Source organism: Erinaceus europaeus, chromosome 10, assembly GCF_950295315.1.
Source record: "Erinaceus europaeus chromosome 10, mEriEur2.1, whole genome shotgun sequence".
In the NCBI taxonomy this organism is placed as follows: Eukaryota; Metazoa; Chordata; class Mammalia; order Eulipotyphla; family Erinaceidae; genus Erinaceus; species Erinaceus europaeus.
This window is the reverse complement of record NC_080171.1, coordinates 58492033-58505441: the sequence shown is the minus strand read 5'-3', so window position 1 is coordinate 58505441 and position 13409 is coordinate 58492033. Positions and strand designations below refer to the sequence as shown.

Sequence of the window (13409 nt, the reverse complement as noted above, 5' to 3'; positions counted from 1 at the left end):
TCCTTCCTTTCTTCCATTTATCTTCTCTCTCTCTCTTTCTTTCTCTCTCTTCTTCCTTTCTGTCTTCTTATTTGATAAGGCAGAGAGAAATTGAAAGGGAAGGAGAAATAGAGAAATAGAGACACTGGAAGCACTGCTTCACTTTTTAAAAAAAATTTATGTATTTATTTTCTCTTTTGTTGCCCTTTTTTTTTTCATTGTTGTAGTTATTGTTGTTATTGATGTTGTCATTGTTCGATAGGACAGAGAGAAATGGAGAGAGGAGGGGAAATCAGAGAGGGGGAGAGAAAGATAGACACCTGGAGACCTGCTTCACCTGCTGTGAAGCGACTCCCCTACAGGTGGGGAGCGGGGGGCTGGAACCCTGATCCTTGCGCTGACCCTTGCTTGTGCCAAGTGCTCTTAACCCACAGAACTACCACCGGACTCCCCCTGCTTCACTTTTTGTGAAGCTTCTCCCCTACAGCGAGAATCTGGGTCCTAGTGAATGGTAAACTATGTGCTCAACTGGGTGTGCCACTGCCAAGCTCCTAAAACTTATCTTAAGCTTAAGAGCCAATGGAATAAACATTCCAATCAAAATGGTATAGATAACTGAGTGGCAGTTGCCGACTTTAATCTGATCTGAAATTTGGTAATGATGTGACTAAAATCTTAAGAACCCCATTAAATGACTGGCCATTTTAGTTTATACTCTTTCTCTGACTATACAAAGGCTCAGGATACCCCATTAGTTTTGCCCTAAGGAATCCAGTAAGTATCCTGGTCAATATCAGCTCCAACATTTATTAACTGGAAAAGATGTAGTCATCTCTTTTAACCTGGCAGGGTCTAGAATAATCACAATCACCTCTTGATCAATCAAGGTTTTAAGTTAATTATAGAAATATCTAAGATACTCAAAACAAAAACAAAAATGCTTTTGTGTTAAAAATAAAACCTTTTTATTTGGTATTTAAAACTTTTGTTATGCTTAAGAGAATTTAGTCTGATAGCATAACAGATCAGCTTCATAATTCCAATTGAAAATGCATAATTGAGTAATTGATTTAGATTTGTGGTTTTAGGTTGAAATATTACTAAATTGATCTACAGTGTTGGGATATTTAAAATAACTTGATTCACTGCATTTGTAAATTTAATTTATAAATGATTTAAGAGATTTATTTAATTACTCAGGAAGGCTTTAAGTCAGACAATTGAGGTACTTAAAGGAAATCAAATATATTAAATTTATAAATGAATTTTAAAATGTTTGAAGAACTTTAATTAACTATTTATAAATGGAGTTAAATATTCTTCTAAGTTCCCTTAAGAGCAATTGCTAAAATTTACTAGATTATAAATAGAACTAAATTTGTAAGCTGAAATGAGAAGCTTAAGAAGGAACTAGGCTTTTAAATTTATAACTTGAATAAATCAAATATGAATATTTATAACCAAAATACCTTCAGACTGATCTTTTCTGAACACAGAGGTTACCCTAAAGGACTCTTTAAAACCTCATATTTGGGGGCCTGGCGGTAGCACAGCAGGTTAAGCTCACATGGCATGAAGAGCAAGGACCAGGATCCAGGTTCCAGCCCCCGGGTCCCCACCTGTAGGAGGGAGAGTCACTTCACAAGGGTGAAGCAGGTCTGCAGGTGTCTATCTTTTCTCTCCCCCTCTCTGTCTTCCCTCCTCTCTCTGTCCTATCCAACAACAACTGTAGCAATAGCAACAATAATTACAACGATGGGAAACAAAAGGGAAAAAATAGCCTCCAGGAGCAGTGGATTCGTGGTGTATAAAATAAAATAAAACCTCATATTTACTGCCCCACTTTGTTTTCAATATAGGACTGTTCATTTCCTCACAGAAATCTGAATTCTCTCCGCCCCCCCCAACCCCCCACACACTTCTTCTAGCGTTTGCCCTTCTTCCGTAGCCAGTTAATGGCTTTGAAAGTGACTGGGATTCATGTGGATTCAGTCGCTAGGAAGGATCGTCAGTTTCCCCAATGAATGGGTACTCACGGGATGCACCACGGGAAGGTCGATCCAATGCATCCCACCCACACACTAATAGTGCAGTACTCTGGATTGGTCTTCTTTCCATTTTCATAGACTTTTTTTTTGCTAGGAAAGGAAAATCCAAATACGATGTTTAGGGAAATTATAATAGGTTTTGTGGTTGTGGCAGTCTAAATAATGTATAAGGTTTTGGCTGATTACTGCTAGGTGATTACACATGTGTACAACACCTGATTATTTTTCAGAAGTTGAAAATCTGATGTGAAATCTCTGGTCTGAGGAATGTTGTTGGTAAACGTTGGTACCAATTTAGAAAAAATCTGGTGAGAGGAGGGAGAGGAAGGTATCTATCTACACCTGATACAGATTTCGCCTTCAGGTCTAGTTCTGAAACTTTGATAACTAAGAAAGCACAATGAACAGGAATGTAATGTAATCTGGATGCCACCTGTCCTCTATTTACTTTCTGCCCCAAAGAGATGTAGAATTTGTTGCCATTCTGAACATCTTTAGATTTAGCTTATACTAAAGCACTGAGAAACAAATGTAGTTTTTTTTTTTTTTTTTGCCTCAAAGGTTATTGCTGGGGTTTCCGGCCTGCACTAAGAATCCACTGCTCCTGGAGGCTATTTTCTCCCTTTTGTTGCTCATTGTTGTTTATCGTTGTTGTGGATATTATTGCTGTTGTCACTGCTGTCGTTGTATAGGACAGAGAGAAATCGAGAGAGGATGGGAAGACAGAGGGGGAGAGAAAGACAGACACCTGCAGACCTGCTTCACCGCTTGCTAAGAGACCCCCTTGCAGGTGGGAAGCCGGGATCTCGAACCCGGTTTCGTAATTATGCTGGTCCTTGTGCTTCGCGTCAAGTGCGCTTAACCAGCTGCGCTACCGCTGGACCCCCGAAACAAATGTAGTTTCAACTGAAGCTTTAGAAAAATAGAGATTATTGTGTGTGTATATAGTCATACCACCAGTCTTTTCACTAAGGTTTTTTTTTTTTTCTTTTTTCTAAGTCAGTGTTCTCTGGGTGGGGATTAAAATTGAGAAGTGATTCTCGTCATCTATGTGTAAGAAGGGCAGGAATGTGCATGCTCAGTAGAGAAACATACTATTATCATACAAAACATGTACAGAATCGCAGGAAAACACCAGGAAGGGTATATGCCATAGTTTTGTGAGGGCGCCATTGCCCAACCTGTTTGTTACCAGATGACTCACAACCTGCTTGGGGTCGTATTAGGAAAAAATTAACTAAAATATAACAGCCAAGGAGAATAGGAACTATTGATTTGTTAAATTTTTTTTCTTTGAAAAAGAATTAGAGGTTAAAAAAGAATTAAGAGTATGTTTATTTAAGAAATAGTAGGTGGGAGGAGGGGGCTCCAATAAAGGAGTCAGAAAATAAAAAGGCAGTAAACAAGCAGCTTTGGGTTTTCTGGTCTTTGGTCCCACCTCCTCTTCCTTGTAATTGGGCAGTAATTGTTGGCTCTCGCTCTTAATTGCCTCTCCTGGGCCGGTAGGCTGTCTCAGGTCTCCGGTTACCTCAGGCGCTTTTTACCTGTGGCTGTGAGGAACGTTGAGGTGGTTTGGGCTGGATTTCTTAGAATTCGGACTGCAGGTATGAGCCAATTTGTATGTCTTTTCATGTAAATTGGTGCAATTCCCAACACCTAGGGCTCAAAGTTAGAAAAACAAACAAAACAAAACACCTACTAAGACAAACAAACAAACAAACAAACAAATAAAAAACCACCTTCCTAGTTTGAGAAATAACCTAGAAAGCCCAAAGTGGGTTATGAATTATCTGGTAACACCTCTGCTAACCAAAACTGCCTGCTCAAGGTCTGGGTTCCTTATCAGCAAAGTTCTGCCAAGAAAAGCCAAAAGATCCTATCTGTAACTTGTCATAGGGAGGGGTTGTCACATCCTCCAAACCATGAGCCTCAGGCAAATTTCATTTTACTTTCCTATCCTTGGAGTTCAACTCAGTTTTATTGGAGAAAAGAAGGGGTGCAAAGTTACAAAAAGTTTTGACTGTTTGACATACTATGGAGAAAAGAAAAGTAGTTAACAACAGCCTGACTTAAGTTATGGTGCTGAGTATTAGAAATGCACACTTTTATCTCTGGACGTTTCCTTGCAACAGTTTGAATTTTTTAATACATCTAGACGACCCCTACTGGTTTTTGATAAAACAAATTCCCAGAAATCCCTTCCCAACATAAAGTAGAAGAGTGACCATTCAGGTGACAGAAGAGTGTTTTGAAGTCCTCAGCCAGTTGTCTTCACGTGACTTAAAAATGTGATTACACTAATGGTTTTCTGCTCATTTCTGTTTGGAGCCGAGTATACTCGTGGGCACAAGGTATGCTTACAAAGTAGTTCATTATTCTTCTGCAAAACATTATCTGCCTGCAGTAAAATCACCTTATTGGTGACTCAACAATAGCTCCCAGGAAGTTTGCTTCAATTTAACATTTAACATTTCTAACCAAGGACCAGGGAGTGGCTTACTCACCGAAGAACTCAATCTATTCATGCTGACACATACTCTCCAGTGTAAACATAATAAAGTATTCATGAACCTTCCTTTTGCCTCAAAATAGAACCCATTTCTCCATTTGAGTGCAGTATTAGAGCTCTAAATGCCTCTGTAGTGAATCTGCTCACTTCTGGATTCTAATTGTTTCTCCTTCTTCCTTGGAGGATGACTGCTCTGCTTTTCTTAGCCATCTGTCCTTTTGCATTTGCTCTCGCTTCATCTCCCTGTCTCACTTCCTCCCTTCAACCTTGTTTACAGTCCTTTTTCTAGAGGTTTGTTTTGCAGAATTGCCTTCCCAGGGCGGAAAAATTAAATATTCATAAGAAAGATAGTATGGGCTTCTGGGATCTGGAAGGAAGTACACTGAATGTATAGTAAATGAAAAAACTTAAACATGTTAATTTTTGTATTTCAACAAGCACTGACATGTCTCTTGCAACTTTACAAGATGTAGTCTTCTTGAAGCTGAATAGCTGGTGTTACTATTTTTTTAAGTCATCCATAACTTTTTACCCCTCCTCTCTCATTAAATTAGAATATGATTACCTCTCAAAGCCAAAATAGTACTCTTGGGTATTAAGTAATATAATTTCATGAATAGGATAAAAAAAAAAAAAACCTTTATTAGATCATAGTGACTTGCCGAAAACAGCTTTTTATTAACTTTTTAGTATTGATTCTATTTTATTACATTTAATCAGAATGGGATTTTGATAGCAACCCAGAGATGTACGCTAAACTTTTATCCATGCCTCAACTACTTTGCTTGGAAAGGGTTATTTTATTATTATTACTTTTTTGAATTTGTATTTATTTATTTTGCCTCCAGGGTTATGATCAGGCTTGGTGCCTGCTCTGCAAATCTATTCCTCTTGGCGGCCATTTTTTCCCATTTTATTGGGTAGGACAGAGAGAAATTGAGGGGTAGGGAGAGGGAAAGAGACAAAGAGACACCTGCAGACCTGCTTCACCACCCCTGAAGCTTTGCTGCTGCAGTAGGGCGTGGGTGAGGGGGCTTGAACCTGGATCCATGTGTGGGTCTTTGCGCTTGGTACTATATGCGCTTAACTGGGTGCGCCCAGCCCCGGAAACTAAATTGTTTGTGAAGGATTCTTTTGAAAAGCTTAAGAGCTTCATGTTTAGTTTCAAAACCGTGATCCTACTGGTTTCTTTCTTTGAAAGATTCAGATGGATAGATAGGACGGCCCATGAAGGTGCTTTCTTTCCTTTCTTTCTTTCTTTCTTCCTTTTTTTTTTTTTTTTTAAATATTTCTTTTAATTTAATTTTATTTATCAGAACACTGCTCAGCCCTGAGTTACGGTGGTGTATGTGGGGAATTGAACCTGGGACCTCTGAGCCTCAGGCATGAGAGCCTCTTTGCATATCCACTATGCTACCCCCCTCAAAAAGATATTTATTTAACACCTAACGGTACTACAGTCAACAAAACAAAGTCCCTTTGCTTGTGGACCTGGAGTTTAGGAGATATGCCATAAAAATAGAGAGATGGTGGCTCTGTCAGGGGTTGAATCCCTCATTTGGTGCAGGTTTTCTGGATGTCTTGTCTGTGCAAGATCTGTATTAGGTTCCACCCACAGTCTCAATCTCCGTGGTGCAGAGCAATCACACATGGAAATTCTGTAATGCTTTTTTTTTTTTTTTCCCAGGAGATGTTAAAAATAGGATATCAACTTCTTTCCAGTTGAGGCTTAAAAAGAATTGCTGTGAAATTTAGAGGAGGCATTAAAGGTCATTTTTTTTTTTTAAGCTGCCTCTGCTTACTAGCAGGATGACCTTGGTCAAGTTATTTGGCTTCTGTTTCTGTTCTGTAAAGTGACAATAATGAAACCACTTCCTCAGGTGGTTGTCCTAAGGATTAAGGATTAAATGAGTTAACATTTGCCTTGCACTTTGAATAGATAGTGCCTTTGGCATGCAGTTATTGACAAGGAAGTGTTAGTTATTTGGTCTGTTCTCCTTCCTAAGACTTCACTATGTATCTCTGTTAGATCGGTATACTTCTGCTTAAACAGCTTCACTAATAGGAACCCTGAGCCTGATGAAAGACTGTTTTGAACTCTATTACTTTACCTATGAAATTGAAATTTCTCTCTTTCTGTACCCCCTCCCCACCCCACCCCCCCCACCTTCTACTTTGTGTCTGTCTCAGGATCAATTTAGAACAATTCTAGTTTTTTTTTTTTTTACACCATGCCTTCTAGATATTTGAAAAGACTACCTTTAAGAGAGAATAATTTTCAGTGGGCCAGACATCCCAAATTTTAGTGATGTATCTCAAAAGATGTGGGTTTCAAGCTTCTCATCTCATTCCAGGTTTATAAAAGAACATAAACCAATTCCTTTTTCATTCATTGTGTCATAAAGCCACCATAACATGCTGAGTGCTTTCTTCTGATCCATATTCTCCTTATCTGTTATTGGATAGAATATGCAGGTGTAGGAGCTGGGCAATGATGCTTTCAGTTGAGTCACATTTTACCATGTGAAAGGGCCTGGGTTCAAGCCTTCTCTTTCTCCCTCTCCCTCCCTCCCTCCCTCCCTTCCTCTCTCCCTTTCTACCTCCTCTTCCCCTCTCATTTTCTCTCTATAGTATCAAATAAACGAAAGAAAAATGGGAAAGAGAGTTGCTGGGAATGGTGGATTCATGGTACAGGTACTGAACCTCCAGTGATAACTTTGGTGGCAATAAAAAAAAACAAAATAAAGAATACAGATGTAAAGATTATTTTGCTAGTACTAGAGCTGCAATATGTAAGAAAGAAGGTGGTAATAGTCCTTCACTTATGGAACTTGCATTCTAGCAGTCAAAGCACACAATCAGGTAAAGGGGTCGGAAATTTTCTGATAACCTGATTTTATTGGATAAACAAGAAAGTCTTTTTTTTTTGGGAATGTAATACTATGAGGAGATTCAAGATGGAAAAGAATCTCAGTATTTGGGAATAAGTGCTGAGGCAGAGAGAGGCAAGTGCAGAACAAACTTAGCTGTAGGATCAAGAAGCAAAAGCAAAGCTCATGTCACTGGAGCAGAGTGAATTAGAGGGAAGAAAAAGAGAAGAATAAAACAAAGTTATAGGCGTCTATTCATGCTGTGCATCCTGGTAATAGTTTTCCCCTCTGGCTTCTGGAAAATGTCAAAGATTCTCAAGGTTAGAAGGTACATTGCCCCCAGTGAGAGCTAAGTGTTGAGCATTCTGATCTCTATCTAGCTCCCTCATTCACTAACATAAATAAAAACTAAGTATTTTCAGTCTTTTAAAAATATGTTATTTATTTATTGACAGAGACAGAAATTGAGAGGCAAAAGGAAGGCAGAAAGGGAGAGAGAAAGAGATAAACCAGCAGCACTGTTTCACAACTCATGAAGTTACTTCTTCCAAGTGGGGACTGGAGGCTTGGCCCTGGGACCTTGTGCATTCTCTCACGTGTGCTCAAATGGATGTGCCGCTACCCAATCTCAATAAATAATTTTTTTTTTTAAAAAAACAAGATCTTTAAAAAATATGATCAAATGTAACTATTGCCAAATTCACTTTCTTTATACTACTGTGTTCTTCACCTGGAAGGCCTTCCTCAGATGTCAAGCTCCTGGGTATTCAACCTGCAGTTGCAACCACCTCTGAGAAGCCTCCTCTATCTTTTGTTTGGCCCATACCCCAACATTTGCCCCCTGTACCCCAGGAATCCTGTACTGTCTCAGCACCTGTTCATATATCTGGATGAGCTATACATCACTCCCTCAACATTATTTACTTCTGCCTCCATTAATCTTCAACCTCTTTGTTTTTTGTCTCCAGGGTTATCTCTGGGGCTCCGTGCTGGTACCAGTACTATGAATCCACTGCTGGTGGCAGCCATCTTTTTCTATTGTTGTTGTTACTGTTGTTGTTGCTGCTGCTGTTTTTGGGTAGGACAGAGAGAAATTCAGAGAGGAGGAGAAGACAGAAAGGGGGAGAGCAAGACACCCGCAGACCAGCTTCACTGATTGTGCAGCAGCCCCCCTGCAGGTGGGGAGCCTGGGGCTCAAACCAGGATACTTACTCTGGTCCTTGCCCTTTTGAACTGTGTGTGCTTAACCTTGTGCACTACCCTTCCCTGGCCCCCAGTCTTGAACTTCTTAAGGAGAAACTATGTTTTATATATCTGTAGAGTTTGACATTGTGTTTGAGACTTAGTTTCTCAACAAACACATCCAGTATGATTGATTATTGAACATTGATTGATTATTGAACAGTGACTAAACTATTCCCTCCAGGATTTGTCTGTTTGTTATACCCACTATTTCTCAAGAAGACCCCAATTGCACCTTGGGTAGGAGTGTTTTTCTATTGTGTGAGGACATCACTTGCATAGATTAGTAGCTCTGTCCCCTCACTTAGGGCCTCAGTACATTTCCAAATGCCCCATAGGGGTCAGCAGTGATCTCAGTTGAGAACCATTGTTGGCCCATTTGCTTCATGTGAAAACTTTAAATGACTACTGTGTCCAGAACTGGCTAATCCACAAGTCTGACTTAACACAGGTGCAGAAACTCACGACTTTTTTTTTAAAAGATTTTATTTATTTATGAGAAAGATAGGAGGAGACAGATAAAGAACCAGACATCATTCGGGTACATGTGCTGCCAGGGATTGAACTCAGGACCTCATGCTTGAGAGTGTAATGCTTTATCCACTGCACCACCTGCTGGAGCATGGAACTCACTACTTAGTCTATTCACCTTGGGCCACCTATGCAACACAATTTTTCCTCGTTACATCAGAATGTACCTCTCTGTAGCATCTAAATATTGATTTTGGTGTTATTGTCTCATGCAATGCAATACACACCTGATCTTTTTCTTCTGTGATTACCTTTTAAGTACTTGAAGACATTGCTTTCTCTCCACCTATAATTTTCCCTTCTCTAAATGAAGCATTACTGATTTTTTTTTTGGTCATTCCCATGACATGTATTTGAGTGATCTCAGCTCTTTGTTATGGAGTAGAGATATATTGGCATGTGTTTGTTTTGACATTAATGCTATAATATTTTTTACTCTACCTTAATGTTTGTCATTTTCCCAATTGCTTACAACTTGAGCAGTGGAAGTCTTCAAGGTGTGTGTGTGTGTGTGTGTGTGTGTGTGTGTGTGTGTGTTTGTGAGGGGGTGGGGGTTGAGGGGAATAGTTTCAAATGTATCAGGTCATACCAGTGAAGCAACAGCAAAATCTTCTTCGTGAAATGATTGCCTCTTTCTAGACTTCTAGTAAGTGGCAAAATGTTCAGCGCCTACTGTGTCTGTAATGCTATGCTGAACACAGAGGACAAAGAGAAATGGGAAGCATCCCTAATGTCAAAGAATAAATGAGCTCATTGGAACAGCTACAGATGTGGAAAAGTTAAAATCAACAGTGTGCTAGTAAATGTTTAACAACTGACTCTGTGAGGTAAACATGGAAGGAGAGCCATGATTTGTAACATTTGCTGATTTCTGTGGTGTAGATTCTCCCACCACGACTGATTGCAGGCTACCAACATGATGTCACTGTACGTGGTGGGAAATATCAGTTGCCTGGCCACACTAAATTTTTATAGTATTTCTTCTGTGTACTTGTAACAAAGGTAAATAACCTCAGGAGCCTAAATAGTAAAGAAATAGAATACAAATAACCAACAAGGGTGATGTTTAGAGTGTTTGTTACCTTTGTTTTAATTTAATCCCATATAATGTAATTTTTAAGAATAGCCGTTTTTAGTAGCCTCCTCTCAAAAATACCTGAAAATATATCGATTGACTCATAAGCTGATATTAGCTGGCTTTGGTGCATTGCTGGAAACTCTGTTTTTGACACATTTGAGAGGGCACTAGGCATATGTATAGAATAAGTAGTTTGAAAATCAAGGTAAAAAAAATAACTACTGTCATGTGTTGAAATAGTTTATGAAAATTTTCCAGGAAGAAGATGACTCGACTTCAAAATTTTACAGAATTTACCTTAAGGAAAGAAGAGAACTATTACAGCTTTGTGGCATGACTGGAGATTACTAACATATCACTTTGTAACAATAATACAACTACTAGTATATAATGGCCTCCTGTGTATTGCTGGGGCTTGGTGTCAGCACTACAAATCCTCTGCTCCTGGTGGCCATCTTTTTTTCATTTTTATGGGTAGGACAGAAAGTGAGAGAGGAGGGGAAGAATAGAGAGGGATGGAGAAAAATAGACACCTGCTGACCTATTTCACTGCTTGTGAAGCGTCTCCCCTGTAGGTGTGGAGCTGGGGACTTGAACCTGGATCCTTGTGCTGGTCCTTATGTTACCTACTATGTGCACTTAACAGGGGTGCACCACTGCCAGGCCTCCCAACTATAATATTTTTTGAAGTATTAACTCAGAGCCAAGGGTTTTACTGAGGACCAAAGTGTAGATTTTATTGTATGTATCCCAAATGTGGATGAAATATACTATTAGTCTTTTAAAGTGGGGAGACAGGATCTGAAGTTAGAAAACTTGTCTGAAATGCAGAAGTGATTTTTTCTTTTGTTCATCTTACCTGAGGTTAATTCAGATATGGGAGCAAGCAGTTCAATCAAGGACAGACTATATATATGACAGTGGTTTTAACAAGTGACTATACGATGTAACCCAGGCTGGTGGCCATCTATACCACCTAGGTTTGTGTAATTATACACGATGACATTTGCATAGCAACAGTCACACATTGCTCAACACTTAATGCCCACCGTTAGGTGATACATTGCTGCTCCTATTGATAGTACAGAGGACCACATCTGTAACCATCCTTTTATCTGTCAAGTTGTCCAGCCACAGAGCAACATGAATGCTTACAGAAATCAATAAGTAGTTAGTATTTTTTTAAAAAATTATTTATTGGGAGATTATGGTTTACAATCACACTAAAATACAATAGTTTGTGCATGTATAACATTTCCCAGTTTTCCACATAATAATTCAACCCCCACTAGGTCTTCCTCTGCCTTCAAGTTCCAGAACATGAACCCTCCCACCCCCTCAGAGTCTTTTACTTTGGTGCAACTCCGGTCCAAGTTCTGTTTAGTGTTTTCCCTTCTAATCTTGTTTTTTTTTTTTTTTTTTTTTTTTTAATATGGAACCCTTCACGAATTTGTGTGTCATCCTTGCACAGGGGCCATGTTAATCTCTGTATCATCGTTCCAATTTTAGTATATGTGCTGCCGAAGCGAGTACCTAATCTTGTTTTTCAACTTCTATGAGTGAAATCATCCCATATTCATCCTTCTGTTTATGACTTATCTCACTTAACATGATTCCTTCAACCTCTATCCAAAGTGGGGTGAAGAAGGTGAATTCACCACTTTTGAGTAGTATTTCATTATGTATATATATCACAACTTTCTCAGCCACTTATCTGTTGTTAAGACACCTGGTTGTTTCCAGGCTTTGACTATTACAAATTGTGCTGCTATGAACACAGGTATACACAAATCTTTTTGGATGGGTGTGTTTGGTTCTTTCGGATATATCCCCAGGAGAGGAATCTCAGGATCATAGGGTAGGTCCGTTTCTAGTCTCCTGAGAGTTCTCCAGATTGCTCTTTACAGGGGTTGGACCAATTGACTTTCCCACCAGAAGTGCAGGAGGGTTCCTTTGTCTCCACAACAAATGTCTCCAGCATTTGTTGTTGCTACTTTTTCTGATATATGACATTCTCTCAGGAGTGAAGTAGTATCTCACTGTTGTCTTTATTTGCGTTTCTCTGACAATCAATGACTTGGAGCACTTTTCATATGTTTGTTGGCCTTTTGAATCTCTTCTATGGAGAATATTCTATTCCTGTCCTCTCCACATTTTCAATGGGGTCTTTTTTTTCTTGTTGCTGAATTTGTTGAGCTCTTTATATATTTTGGTTATTATTATTTTGTTGCTGTTTTTGTCCTGGGGCCTCACACATGTTGACAGTACTACTCCTAGCCCAACTTTTTTCATTGTTTTTACTTCAGAAAGAGGTAGAGAGAGGGAAAGGCACTACAGCACTGAAAAAATGTTTTATGCAGTGGTTGCAACATTTTATATTTCCACTATTAGTGTTTGAGAGTTCCAGTGTAATTTGAATTTTTGCCATTAGTGTTATCACTGGAACTTGGTACCTGTGTAACTCTACTAATCCACCACTCCTGTCATTGCTCCCTCTCTTTTTCTCATCTTCCCTCCCTTCCGCCCTCCCTTTCCCTTCCCTTCCCTTCCCTTCCCTTCCCTTCCCTTCCCTTCCCTTCCCTTCCCTTCCCTTCCCTTCCCTTCCCTTCCCTTCCCTTCCCTTCCCTTCCCTTCCCCTCCCTTCCCCTCCCCTCCCCTCCCCTCCCCTCCCCTCCCCTCCCCTCCCCTCCCCTCCCCTCCCCTCCTGTTTTTCTCTCCCTCTCTCTCTTTCTTCCTTTCTTCCTTCCTTTCTTTCTTTCTTTCTTTCTTTCTTTCTTTCTTTCTTTCTTTCTTTCTTTCTTTGTTTGTTTCTATAGGGCTGAAGAGACAAAGAGAAATAAAGGGTGTGAGAGAAAGAGGAGAGACACCTGCAGCAATGCTTTGCTGCTTGGAAAGCTTCCCCTTGGCAGGTGGAGACCTTAAACCCTGGTCCTCACCCATGGTAACCTATGCTCTACCAGTTATGTTGTCACTCAGCATCTACAATACAGTTTTAACAGTCTATTCGTGGTACTGCTTTTTCTCTATGTAATTAAAATTTTGCACTTAGAAATTTATTAGGAAGTCTATCTTTAGAAGCAGTCAAGGCAAAAATCTTTCGTGAGTTTCTTCCCTCTGGAAAATTATGGACTCAAAGCTGGAGATAAAGTGAC

The 13409-nt window shown here is 39.5% G+C and overlaps 1 non-coding gene across 1 annotated transcript; it reads right to left on the bottom strand.

Annotated features, from left to right (window-relative positions):
* Positions 1-11683: 11683 nt before the first annotated feature.
* Positions 11684-11790, bottom strand: LOC132541053 (U6 spliceosomal RNA). The gene has a single exon (XR_009552243.1). It is a non-coding gene; the product is annotated as a U6 spliceosomal RNA (small nuclear RNA).
* Positions 11791-13409: the final 1619 nt, after the last annotated feature.